This window comes from Oryctolagus cuniculus, chromosome 12, assembly GCF_964237555.1.
Source record: "Oryctolagus cuniculus chromosome 12, mOryCun1.1, whole genome shotgun sequence".
NCBI classification, from domain to species: domain Eukaryota; kingdom Metazoa; phylum Chordata; class Mammalia; order Lagomorpha; family Leporidae; genus Oryctolagus; species Oryctolagus cuniculus.
Window position 1 is genome coordinate 13,786,956 of NC_091443.1, and position 14,328 is coordinate 13,801,283.

A 14,328-nucleotide genomic window follows, 5' to 3' on the forward strand; every position below is an offset into this window, starting at 1 on the left:
ATGTATGTCTCATTTGTTCTGCCTTTCAAGTAGATGAAATATAATTATTTTAATTCATGGCAAATGAAATATAAAAAGTTTTTGGTGCAAAAGATTTTAAATATATGTGTAGTTTTTTTTATAATGTACATTTCCATAAACTTTTTTTTTGACAAGCAGAGTTACAGTGAGAGAGAGAGAGAGAGAGAGAGAAGTCTTCGTTTTCCATTGGTTCACCCCCCCCCCCCAAATGGCCGCTATGGCTGGCGTGCTGTGGCCAGTGCACTGTGCCGATCCAAAGCCAGGAGCCAGGTGCTTCCTCCTGGTCTCCCATGTGGGTACAGGGCCCAAGCACTTGGGCCATCCTCCACTGCCTTCCTGGGCCACAGCAGAGAGCTGGCCTGGAAGAGTAGCAACCAGGACAGAATCCGGGGCCCTAACCAGGACTAGAACCCGGTGTGCCGGCACTGCAGGTGGAGGATTAGCCTAGTGAGCCGCGGCGCCAGCCCATTTCCATAAACTTTTGAAATACTCTTGCATTTTTTCTTTTCTTAACTTTAGATCTAGTCATATTAAAGAAATAATTGCCAAATCCAATGTTTGGAAGTTTTTTTAAGAGTTGTAAAATTTTATTTTTTTTTAAAGATTTATTTATTTGAAAGTGAGAGTTAAACAGAGAGAGAAGGAGAGGCAGAGAAAGAGGTCTTCCATCTGATGGTTCACTTCCTAATTGGCCATAACAGCCAGAGCTGCTCCAATCCAAAGCCAGGAGCTTCTTCTAGTCTCCCACATGGGTGCAGGGGCCCAAAAACTTGGGTCATCCTCTACTGCTTTCCTAGGCCATAACAGAGTGCTACATCAGAAGTGGAGCAGCGTGACTCCAACTGGTGCACACGTGGGATGCCAGCACTGTTAGGTGACAGCTTTACCTGCTATGCCACAGTGCTGTGGCCCCAAGAGTTGTAAAATTTTAGCTCCTATATATTTGATGTATTTTGAATTCATTCTTATATGTGATATAAGGAAGTGATCCAACTTTATTCGTTTGAATATGCTTATCCTGTTTTCCTAGCACTACATGTTGAAAAGATCAGATTCCTACATTGAATATTATTGGCACCCTTGTCAAATCATTTGACTATATTTGATGGTTTGTTTTGGGCCTTCTATTCCATTGATCTCTATGTTTTACATTATGCTAACATTGGTAAGTCTTTCATAAGTCTTATTATGATTTTAATTTATAGTTTAGAAGTATATTATATATACATTTGATTATATTATAAACAGGTATGTTTTTTAAAAGATTTATTTATTCATTTGAAAGCCAGAGTTACACACAGAGAAAAGGAGAGGCAGAGAGAGAGAGAGAGAGGTCTTCCATCCGATGGTTCACTCCCCAGCTGGCTGCAATGGCCGGAGCTGTGCTGATCCAAAGCCAGGACCTTCTTCCGGGTTTCCCATGTGGGTGCAGGGGCCCAAGGACTTGGGCCATCTTCCACTGCTTTCCCAGGCCATAGCAGAGAGCTGGATCGGAAGTGGAGCAGCCAGGACTAGAACCAGCACCCATATGGGATGCCAGCGCTTCAGGCCAGGGCATTAACCTGCTGCGCCACAGCACTGGCCCCAAACAGCTAGGTTTTTTTACTTTGAAATTCATCTTCAGCAATTCTCAGTTTATACAACTTTTTATGAAGAAACTTTGGTTATGTCTGGACAAAGGAACACATTTTTACTTGTTAGTAAAATCACCTCCACTGTTCAAATACTCAGCTATTGTGCTCAGGTTGCAAGATGTCAAGAGACAGTGAAGTATATAAAAGGTGCTTTACAGAAGTCTAGATGGCTAGGAGTTTTTCCTTACTGAAATGTGGGGAAAACTTACTGAGATATTGAGTTGGTAACATCAAAGGAGTATAAGCAGAAACGTAGTAAGAAAGCTAAAGAAAACGTAAAGGGCACAACAAGGCTGTGGTTTACCTTAAACATAGACTTTCACATCCGTTGAAAGTCCTGGGTTTCTTGCTAACTGGTTACTGAAAGGAGCACCTTTGTTTTTCCAGCCGTAGTTCAGTGCCATTAGGCATTTGCCTTGAAGCATGATGGCTATTTCTCAGCCATGGCTATCATGGTTTAGGGTTGTCCTCCCAGATGAATATTAAACATTAATGTTTTTACTAGGATGCTTGTTACTTGTTCCAGGTCTCTGTGTATAATCAGTTTTAGTTTTGATAATAGGAAGAAAAGGAGGGTATCACCACTACCTAATACAGTGCTCTGTACCTGGGTTATCTTTTACTTTTAAAATTTTATTCATATAAAAGGAAGAAATTTCATGTATTTCATATTTATAGTTTTTAAGAACATAGTGATACTTCTCATGCTACCTTCTCTCCCTCCCTCCCTCTCCCTTACTACCACCCTCCTTCCTCTTTCCTTTCTTATTTTTCTTTTAATTTTTTCAATGACATACTTTCAATTTACTTTATAATCACAAGATTAATCCTGCACTAAATAAAGAATTCAATAAATAATAAGTAGAAAAACCAGTTTCTCAGGAGTATGGACAAGTGCTATAAACAATAATCAAATCTCAAAATGTCAATTTCACTCATATACATTACTTTTTTGTACTCCATATATTAGCTACCACAAATAAAATATATATTTGTGTTTTGGGGAATGGCTTATTTCACTACACATAATTATTTCTAATTGCACCATTTTGTTGTGAAAGACAGGGTTTCATTCTTTTTTATGGCTGAGTAGTAGTCCATCATGTGTATATGTACCATAATTTCTAGCATTTCTACTGTGACTTGTAGGAATAAATGCAATGAGAAAGATTGTTAGTCATGTTATTCTTAACAGGATTCTTGACAACATTTATTCTGCAGAGCAAGCTCAGCAACCCTTTTCTCTAAAAGGCACATCAGTATGTGTGTGTGTGTGTGTGTGTGTGTGTGTGTTTGAGGAAGAGGATACTGGATTCTGGCAAGTTCAAAATTTTAGAGTAAACTGGCAATCTGAGGACTGAGAAAAGACTAGGAGGAATGAGTCTGAAAATTCCCTTTCTCAGTGACCCAAGTCTGTTTTCTCTTTAGGAAGGCCTACAACTGATTTAATGAGGCCCTCCTACATTATGGGTGGTAATCTGCTTTGCTCAAAATCTACGGACTTAAATGTTAATCTCACCCAAAGAATGTATTCACGGTAATATCCAGGCTAATTTTGACCAAATAGACACTATAGCCCAGCCAAGCCAACACATAAAATATACATCACCAGTTCATCCATTGTCAATATGGCTCCCACATGCAGCTCCTTAAACCATTCTCAATCTCCGAATTAAAATACTAACAAGATCATACATGATTTAGAGCATCTACAGTCTCCAGGGCATCTTGCTCCAGCCCTAAAAGATGTTAGTACATAGGGCTGGTATTGTGCCATAGCATTTTAGTGCAAAAAATTTCAAAATCATGTAGTTTTTAATAATATACTTTTTCCATGAGCAGTTTGAAGATCCCTTTTATGAATGAATTTCAAAATATTTACACCAAGGTAAACTTAACTTTTAATACTGTTTTCTCTGAGTTTCTTTGAAGTACCCTTGTACATGTTTACCCAGAACCTTGCCTCATCATTATTTGGTTTGGAGTATCCAATGGTGATATTTGTGTGTATCTGTTGCACATCCCATCATGGATTAGCATATTATTTTTACTCCTGGAAATGGTCATTAGTGTCTTTAAATCTAGTCAGATTAGAGTACTAATTCCAGAAATCCCAGAACTAATTCATAATATTTATATTTTGGTTTCTCTAGTAGCATTTGTGTTAATCTGTGTCAGGGTTTTCTAAGGAAACAGAATGAATAGGTTGTGGATATAACCTCTCTCCTTCTCTTCATTTATTTTAAGGAGTTGACTCATTGTTAAAACTGGCAGGTTTAGGGGCTGGTGCTGTGGCGCCATGGGTTAAAGCCATAGCCTGTCACACCAGCATCCCATATAGGCACTAGTTTGAGTCTTGATTGCTCCTTTTCTGATCCAGCTCTCTGCTGTGGCCTGGGAAAGCAGGAGAAGATGGACCAAGTCCTTGGGCCCCTGCACCCGTGTGGGAGACCTGGAGGAAGCTCCTGGCTCCTGGCTTCAGATCGGCTCAGCTCTGGCAGTTGCAGTCATTTGGGGAGTGGATCAGTGGAATGGAAGACCTCTCTCTCTTTTTCTCTGCCACTCCTTCTCTCTCTGTGTAACTTGATTTTGAAATAAATAAATAAAATGATTCTTTAAAAAAAAAAAACTGGCAGGTCTAAAATCTACAGAGCAGATGAAAGACCCAGAGAAGAGATGATGTGGCAACTGTAAATCAAAGGCAGAACTTTAGTTTCCTAAAGGTCTTTCTTCTGTTTTCTCATAAAGCTTTCCATTGACTGGATGAGGCCCAAGCCCCACCTGTTTTATGCAGGGTAAACCGATTTACTAAATCTAGTCCAAATGTCCATGGCTATGTTCCAATAGCTATTTATAGATGCTGAAATTTGAACTTCATATAATTTTTACTTGTCATAAAATAATATTTTGTTTTTATCCTTCCACAGCACCAATAATTATAAAAATATTAAATAATTACCATCTGACAGGACCATATTTCGGGGTAGCAGGTTCTCAACTCCTTGAGTAGGGCAATGTTAAGAGCTAATACACTGGAGCCAGAGTGATGGGCTTGAATCTCAACCAGTTGAGAGCTATACAACTTTGAGTATGATTTTTATGTATTTATTTATTTGAAAGAGTTACACAGAGAGAGAAGGAAAGGCAGAGAATGAAAGGGGAGGGGGGTCATCCATCCGCTGGTTCCCCAATTGGCCACAATGGCCAGACCTGTGCTGATCTGAAGCCAGGAGCTTCTTGTGGGTCTCCCACACAGGAGCAGGGGCCCAAGGACTGGGCCATCTCCTACTGCTATCCCAGGCCATAGCAGAGAGCTAGATAGGAAGAGGGGCAGCCAGGATTTTAACTGGTGCCCATATGGGATGCCGGCACTTCAGGCGGCAGCTTTACCCGCTATGCCACAGCACTGGCCCCTGAGTATGATTCTTTACCTCTCTGGACCTGACTTTCCTAATATGTGAAAGAGATAAAGAAGAGAACTAGCTCACTTAGCTGTTGAATGGATCATTATTTTTTTGAAGATTTATTTATTTTATTTGAGAGAGTTATACAGAGAGGGAGAGAGGGAGAGGGAGGTCTTCCATCCACTGATTCACTCCCCAGTTGGCCACAAGGAGCTGTGCCGATCTGAAGCCAGGATCCAGGAGCTTCTTCCAGGTCCCCCATGCGGGTGCAGGAGCCCAAGGACTTGAGCCATATTCTACTGCTTTCCCAGGCCATTTCAGAGAGCTGGATCAAAAGTGGAGCAGCCAGGCTGAACCAGTGCCCATATGGGATGCCCGCACTGCAGGCAGCAGCTTTACCCACTATGCCACAGCACCTGCCCCCAATCACTATTTTTTTTAAAGATTTTTAAGATTTATTTATTTACTTATTTGAAAGACAGAGAGAGAAAAGGAAAGATAGAGAGATAGGTCTTCCATCTGCTAGTTCATTTCCAAAATGGCCACAGTGATCAGGGCCTGGGCCAGGCTGATGCCAGCAGCTTCATCTGGGTCTCCTACATGAGTGTAGAGGCCCAAGTACTTAGACCATCTTCTGCTGCTATCCCAGGCACTTTAGCAGGGAGCTGGTTCAGAAGTGGAGCATCAGGACTGGCACTGTGGTGTAGCAGGTAAAACTGCTACCTGGAGAGACAGCATCCCATACAAACACCAGTTTGAATCCTGGCTGCTTCACTTCCTATCTATCTATCTTCTAATGCATCTGGGGAAGCTGTGGAAGATAGCCCAAGTACTTGGACTCCTGCATCCATGTGGGAGACCTGGAGGAAGCTCCTGGCTTTGGCTTGGCCCAGTCCTGGTTATTTGGGGACTGAACCAGTGGATGGAAGAATCTCTCTCTCTCTCTCTCTCAATCTCAATCTCAATCTCACACACACACACACACACACACACAGCCTTTCAAATAAATCTTAAAAAATAAAACAATGAAATGTAGCACCTGGGACTCAAACTAGCACCCATCTTGGATACTGGTATCACAGACCAGGGCTTACCCAGCTACACCACAGTCCTGGCCCCTGTATGGGCTGCTGTTAAATTATCCAGAAAAGTATTTTGTCTAGAGAAATAGGCAGGGTATGTGCGTGTACAAGTAAATGAAAAAAAAAATAAAGATAGCTGCTCACATATTATGTAATTTTTAAAATCTGTTATTTATTTTTTATTGTGGGAGGGAGACAGAGAGAGATACTGAGATCCTGTCTCTGGTTCACTCCCCAAGTGTCCACAACAATTCTGGGCCAGCCTAGGCAGAAACCAGGAAGCTGGAGATCAGTTTATCTCCCAGGTGAGTGGCAGAGATCTAAGTACTTGAGCCATCACCTGCTGCCTTCCAGGGTATACATTAGCAAGAAGCTTGAATGGATAGTGGATCCAGGATTCAAACTCAGGTGTTCTCATATGGGATGCAGGCATCCCAAGGTTTCAAATGATGGCTTAACTGCTGTGTCAAACACCTGGAATGCAAATTTCAAACCATCTAGTCTTTAAAGTCTTATGACCTTATATTTATGCTTCTGAATTTTTAAAATTATATATTAAATATATTTTCCATGAATTTAATATTTACATGTGTGTATAACTACATATATCTATCTGTGAGTGGCTGGCAGACAGATATACAGTACTTCCACACACTAGTTTAATCTCCAATTGCCTGAAAGGGCCATGGCTGGAATAGGCTAAATGGAGCCAGGAATTCAATCCAGGTCTCCACCTGGGTGGCAGGGATCCAACTACTAGAGTCATCATCTGCTGCTTCCCAGGGCTCACCTTAACAGGGAGCTGGAATCAGGAGCTGGAGCCTGGAGTCCAACCCAAGTACTCTGATAAAGGACTAATTGGTAGGCTAAATGATTGCCATTAAATTTTTAAATATATCATAAAAAGGCTTAAGTCCCTCTAAAGTATTGTTTGCATTGTTGTTGCCTACATCACATAGGTTTTTAAGGTTTAAAATAAATTCACAAGAGCCTCAAATTTATTTGTGTCTTATAATTGGTATGCCTTTTATATTTGTTTTGGTATAACACATTAGAATATAACTTAAATAAGTATTTTAGTAAGTATAATTGTTTCATTTTTTAATTTTAAAAATATATTTATTTATTTAAAAGGGTAGGGGAGAGAGAAATCTTCCATCTGCTGGTTCACTGCACAGATGACTGTAATGCCCAGGGCTGGGCTAGGCTGAAGCCAGGAGCTTTTTCTAGGTCTCTGAAGTGATTAGCAGGGGCACAAGCACTTGGGTGTCCCTCTGCTCCTTTTCCCATACAGTTAGCAGGGAGCTGTATCCAAAGCAGAACAGCTGGGCCTCAAACCAGCGTGTATATGGGATTCTGGCATTGCAGGTGGCAACTTAACCCAGTTAGCCAAAATACTGGCCCCATTATTTTAATATTAGTTGAAATGTTATTTAAGATCAGTATTGTGTTTTAAAGACTCTTCCACAAAAAGTACTATTGGCAGAGAAAGTGGACTGGGGATTGTTTGGGGACCACAAATGAAATTTTACTATCATTTATATTTAAAACCTAACCTGATTTTCTATTTTGTTTTACATGTAGTTGTATATCTTTTATGATATTTTTTCTGCCTCCAAAAGGCTCTTTACAGCCGGCAGCATGACTTACTTGGTTAATCCTCCGCCTGCCGTGCCGGCATCCCAGCATCCCATACGGGTGCCAGATTCTAGTCCCTGTTGCTCCTCTTCCAGTCCAGCTCTCTGCTGTGGTCCAGGAAGGCAGTGGAGGATGGCCCAAGTGCTTGGGCTCCTGCATCCGCATGGGAGACCAGGAAGAAGCACCTGTATCCTGGCTTCAGATCTGCATAGCTCTGGCCGTGGCAGCCATTTGGGGAGTGAACCAACAGAAGGAAGACCTTTCTCTCTGTCTTTCTCTCTCTCACTGTCTATTATAACTCTACCTGTCAAATTAAAAAAAAAAAGGCTCTTTACCCACGTAGCAGTATGTGTTATTTTCATTCCTGGGCTGAACTTTGTATGCTGCCAAAAACTAAGAAAATACAAAGGAATTTATATGATTCAAAAGATTCCAATCTACCATTACATTTTAGACTAGAATTTCTTAATGTTGAATCAGTGTTTGAGAATTTAATAAAAGCTTAGAGTAGAAATCTTCTAAATCATTCAATCTTTTCCTCTAGAGTGGACCTATTTTCCTATGAAAATTTAGACTATATTTGAAGCTATTATTTACCTATATTGTACAAAAAGCAAAAAAATTAAAAGACAATGCTGTAAGAATTGTACATCATGCCCAACTAGAATTTCAGTGGAGCAGAATGTCTGTGTTTAAGGCCTAAAGATTTTGAGGTTAGAATCCAGCCATTGTCTTCTGGCTCTTTTTGAATGTTTTCCATTGTTTGTCTTTCCTTAGTCAAAATTTCCTGATGGTAGACAGTGTTTGAGAAAACCACTGCATTGCAAAGTAGGGAGCCTGGGAAATCCCACGATGTGCAGATTTAGTTATGCAAGACCCAAAGGTGGAAAGGACAACTTTGGTATAGAGAATTATACCCAGTTGAGAACTACAGCAAGTTCACAGTAGGGATATCATAAAGAGCAAATATTTCATAATTCCTGGGCATACTTGCACTTTTAAAAAAAAATGCACCTTATTATAGACTCACTATTTATTGATTGATTTTTCTTTTTTTTAAGGGAAAACGAGGAGAGAGAATGAGAATGAATGAATTAATGTCTTATCCACTGGTTCACTCCCTGAATGCTGACAGAAGTCAAGGTGGAACCAGGCGGAAGCTAGGAGTCCAGAACTTGGCCTGAATCTTTAACATGAGTATAATATCCAAGTCATTACCGCTGCCTCCCAAGCTCTGCATTAGCAGGACGCTGGAATTAATCAGGAGTAGAGCTGGCATTCAAACTCAGGCACTCCAATAGGGGATGCAGGCATCCAAAATTTTTTTTTTTAAGAATAATTATTTATTTGAAAGGCAGAGTTACAGAGAAAAAGAGACAGAGAGGTCTTGCATCTGCTGGTTACTCCCTAAATGGCTACAATGGCCATGGCTGGGCCAGGTCAAAGCCAGGAGCCAGGAGTTTCATCTGGGTCTTCCGCATGGTTACAGCGGTTCAAGAACTTGGGCCGTCTTCCGTTACTTCTTCCAGGCCATTAGCAGGAAGCTGGACAGGAAGTGAAGCAGCCTGGACTCAAATTAGCATTGCAGGCAGCGACTCAACCCACTGTTTTGCCAGCACCCTACCCCTGCCTCATGCAAAGTAATGTTTTCATCATGGCAAAAGATTGCCACTTCACACTTTTTTCTTTGAAGTTCCCTTCTTATTACTGATTTATGTGAAGTTTTGAAGTAGTGGGTATATATTCATCATCTAAGTATACTACAAGTATGTTCTCTTGCCTCTTTTCTTTTACCTTTGCTTATTATGTGCTGTTTTCAGGAGAGATTACTTGAACAACTTTTACTGTAACATTTGCTTGTTTATTTGGTGCAGTTCATAAATTCAATGACAGATTAGTAAAGAAAAATGAGATTATTCAGTGAGAAGTCAGTTTTCTACTCTTGTCCACCAGTTGTCTTCTCCTTTGAGGTAAGGACATTTTTTGTATATCCTTTTCTGTTTGGTTGTATTTCTGTTTTCCTCTGCTTTTTATTTCAGAGCTGTTTTATACGTACATAATATTGTTAACATGTTCTTTGGTACATATATTACAATTAATGTACTGGTATCATGTGTATTACCACAAACTAAAGTTCATACTTTATTCAGATGTCTTCAGCTTCTCCAAAGTGTCCCTTTTCTGTTTCAGATCTTTCAGGATATTGCACTATATTTAGTACTCATTTTGCAATACTCTTCTTGGTTGTGGTAATTTCTCAGGCTTTTAAAAAATGCTTATTCTTTTATTTGAAAAGCAGAGAAACAGAGAGGAAGAGACAGACACCTTCCATCTGTTATTTACTCCCTAAATGGCCATGAGCAAGGGGCCTGGCATACCATCCAGATCTCCCATATGACAGGGGTCCAAAGACCTAAGCCATCCTCTCCTTTATTGCCAGGCATATAAGCAGGGAGCTGGATCAAAAAGTGGAGCAGCTAGGACTCCAACCAGCACTGCAGGCAGTATCTTTTTTTTTTAATTTACTTATTTATTTGAAAGGTAGAGAGATGAAGGGAGAGAGAGAAGGAGAGAGGGAGAGGAAGAGAGAGATATTCTTTCCTCTGCTGGTTACCTTCGTTTGGCAGCAACAACTGTGCTGATCTGAAGCCAGGAGCTTCTTCCGGGGCTCCCATGTGGGTGCAGGGGCCCAAGGACTTGGGCCATCTTCTAGTGCTTTCCCAGGACATAGCAGAGAGCTGGATCCAAAGTGGAGCAGCCAGGACTCAACCAGCACCCATATGGGATGCCAACATAGCAGGTGGCAGCTTTATCTACTAAGCCAGAGCACTGGCCCTGGTACGCAGTAACTTAACCTGCTCCACCACAATGTAGGCCCCAGACTTTGTTTTTCATAACCTTGACAGTTTTGAGGATTACTGGTCAGTTTTTTTTATAATGTATTTCAATTGGGATTTCAAAAAACTGACTTAAAATTCACGTGACATAAAATTCACCTTTTTAAATTACCTAAATCAGTGTTGTTTTTTTTTTTATATTCACAGTATTTTCTCAGTATCCCTACTAACTAATTCCAGATCATTGTCATCATCCCTGAAAGAAAACCTCATTAACTATTGGCAATCCCTCCACATTTGCTACTCTCTTATTCCCTAGAATATCTAATAATATTTCTGTCTGCATAGATTTGCCTGTTCTTAACATTTCATATAAAGGAGTCATACAATATATGACCTTTCGTGTTTGGATTTTTTCACTTACCATAATGTTTTTGTGGTTCATCCATGTTGTGTCATGAATCAATACCTCATTTATGGTTATGTGGCTGAATGATATTTCATTACATGGCTATTCCATGCCATACTATATTTTGCTTATCCATTTATTACTTGATGGACATTTGAGTCATTTCACTTTTTTTGACTATTATGAATAAGGCCTCTGAAAACTCATATACATATTTTTGTATGGATGTATTTTCAGTTCTTTTTGGTATATACTTAGGAAGATAATTGTTGGTCACACTCACATGTTAACATTATGGTTAACATTTTTAGGCATTTGCAAACTTTTCCCAAAGTGAGTTCACAGTTTTACATTTCATTTAGCAATGTCTCCACCTACTCTACAACACTTGTTATTGTCCTTTTAATTTCAACCCTAAGTGGCATCTCACTGCGCTTTTCATTTGTATTTTCCTAATGATTCATGGTGAGGATCTTTTCATGTGCTGATTACACATCTGTATACCTTTTCTTGTTTTGTTTTGCAGAACTATATATTTAAATTATTTGCCTACTTAAATTTTTCTTATGATTTTATTAAGTTGAAAATTTTCTCTACTATGCTGGATGCTATATCCTTTTCAGCTTTATCATTTGCAAACATTTTAGCCATTTCTTCTGTTTGTCTTTTCACTTTCTTAATAGTGTGCTTGGAAGCATGTAACTGAAATCAACTTTATTTTGGTTGCTTATGTTTTATGTATCACAACTAGGAAACCATTGCCTACTCTAAGGTTATACAGTTTTATATTTTATTCTAAGTGAATTTCAAAATTTTATATTTTAAAATTTTACATATAAGTGTTCCATTTTGAGTTAATTTGGGTATATGGTGTGATGCAAGGTTTCTGATTACTTTTCTCAGATCCTCTAGTGTCAGTTCTAAAAAAGTTAGTTTTATTCTAGATTTAGTGTTTTTAAGCTCATCTTTTTGAAATGATAAGCACATCCTTTTTCTTTTATTAACCCACTAGTCCTCAACACTGGCCCCATAAGCTCATATTCTTAAGTGTCTAGTTTAGGGGTAATGCAGACTTTGTATTAAAACAAAGAAATTATTGAGACATATTAGGGTCTAGTAACATACCCAAGGCAAACTTTACTGGCAGGTTTGTTTTCTGTACCTTTGCTAAAACTGACATAAATTATGCCCTTAAGGAGATGACTGAGCCAAATGTAAATTTTCTTTGGATTGTCTGTAAGGCCCAAGGCCTTCTCAAGAATCTGGAGCCCACTTCTTCTTCTTCTTTTTTTTTTTTTAATTGTTGATTTATTTATTTTCATCTACTTGAAAGAGCAACAGAGATAGAAAGAGAAAGAGACCTCCAGTCTTCAGGTTCACCCCTCAAATGTCTGCAACAGCTTGGGCTGGGTCAGGCCAAAGCCAGGAGCCCACAACTCCATGTGGTCTCCCATGTGGGTGGCAAGGGCTCATGTATTTACTTGGGCCATCATCATCTGCTTGTAGGTGTATTATAAGAAAGCTGAATGGGAAATAGAACAGCCAGAACTAGAACCAACATTCAGATATGGGATGCGGGTGTCCCAAATGGCAGCTTAACTTGTTGCACCACAGTGCTCATCCCCTCCCCCCAAAGTCCACATTCTCATTCAGTTGAATCAACAAGAGATTATGAGATGGGCAGAGTTTTTAAAGAGAGCAGGCCAGAACCTGGAGAAAATAGGTTTAAGAAACTAGATAGTCAAGTAACTTAGAGTTAAGAATTACATGTAATTTTAATAATACTAGCATTTTAGTTATACAAAGTAATTCATGATCATTGCAAAAAGTTGTACAACAAAAAGTAAAAAAAAAAAAGAAAAAAGATAATCATTACATTCAAGAGAAGCTTCTGAGAGAGGACTCTGATGTGTGTACCCGGTTATGTGTGGTATACTGCAATGAAAAAAAGGACATTAGCAAAAAAGAAAACTGAGGAAATCTGAATAAGACATAGATTTTATTTAACAACAATCACAAAAACTAAATACCTGAATCCTATTCCCAGAGGAAGTATCAATGTAATATTTGGTGCAATTCATTCTAAGACCCAACAATTCTATAGGCCCTGTTCTCAATATGTATTTTCAGTTTGTCAAATTGTTATTTAAAATAAATATAACCCTTATCTTACAGATTTGGAAAACAGTGCACATAATTTCCAAGGTTACATTGTTGTCAAGCACAAAAGCTAGAATTTGAATCCACAGACCCTGAATCCAAACATATTGTTTTCTGCACTAGATTGTACTGGTATATATTATTTCATAATTTTTCAATATGAAAATAAAAATGTTTATAATGTATTTTCATATACTTATTTTTACATTATATTTTACTATTCCCTTCATGATTATAGTTAATGTCTCATGTGACTATACTGAACATTTAAAAATTAACCATTAGAAATTAAATTTTTGTAGTTCAAAAAACCTTTGGGTATTTATAACTTTATATGATAACTTGTATTATTCATCCTATAAGACATTATTTATGACAACCATATTGTATTGTTTATGTGTACACAACTTATTTAGGCTGTTCACTCTAATGCACATTACATAGTTTCTAAGGTTTTATTATGATGAAACTGGGTATTGGTGTTTCTGCATACTTGTGTGAATACAGGATCATTGGAAAGTGAATAGTAGTTTAGGGAGTTAAAGAGGGGATTTTAGTTGTTTGTTACCCATTAATCCAATACCACCTCTAGTTCTTTGAGAGGGACAATTGAGAAAAGGGCAATGGTATGCAAAATACTATGCAAATATAGCTTAAGGATTATTTCCTCAGCTTCCTGTTATCAGCATTGTTTTCTCCCCAGGCTACAAACAATGTGGAAATTTTGGAGTTACCAATGCATCTGTTACATCTGTAGACAGGATATCGCTAGGTCAAAGGTTGTATATTTGTTTTTTGAAACTGTATGAATGTACCTGTGTTCCTCCATTCTGGTTAGCATAGCTTATTTTTTAAAATGTATCCTACTTCAGGTAAAGAAAGATTATTTTAAAGACTGTAGATAAAGATATAAGTTGTTTTAAAGAGAACAATAGCTGATTTTCCTATTTGAACTATCCATTCTCTTTTAGACTTTAATTAAAAGATTCAAGTGAGAATAATTTTCATGGTTTATAAAAAAATCTAGAAATTAAAAAAAGGGGGAACATCACACCAAATGTGAATAATGCAGCATCTATTTTAGAGTTACAGATATTCTGGACAAAATTTCAAGAAACTGGCACTTTTACATTGATTATTGCT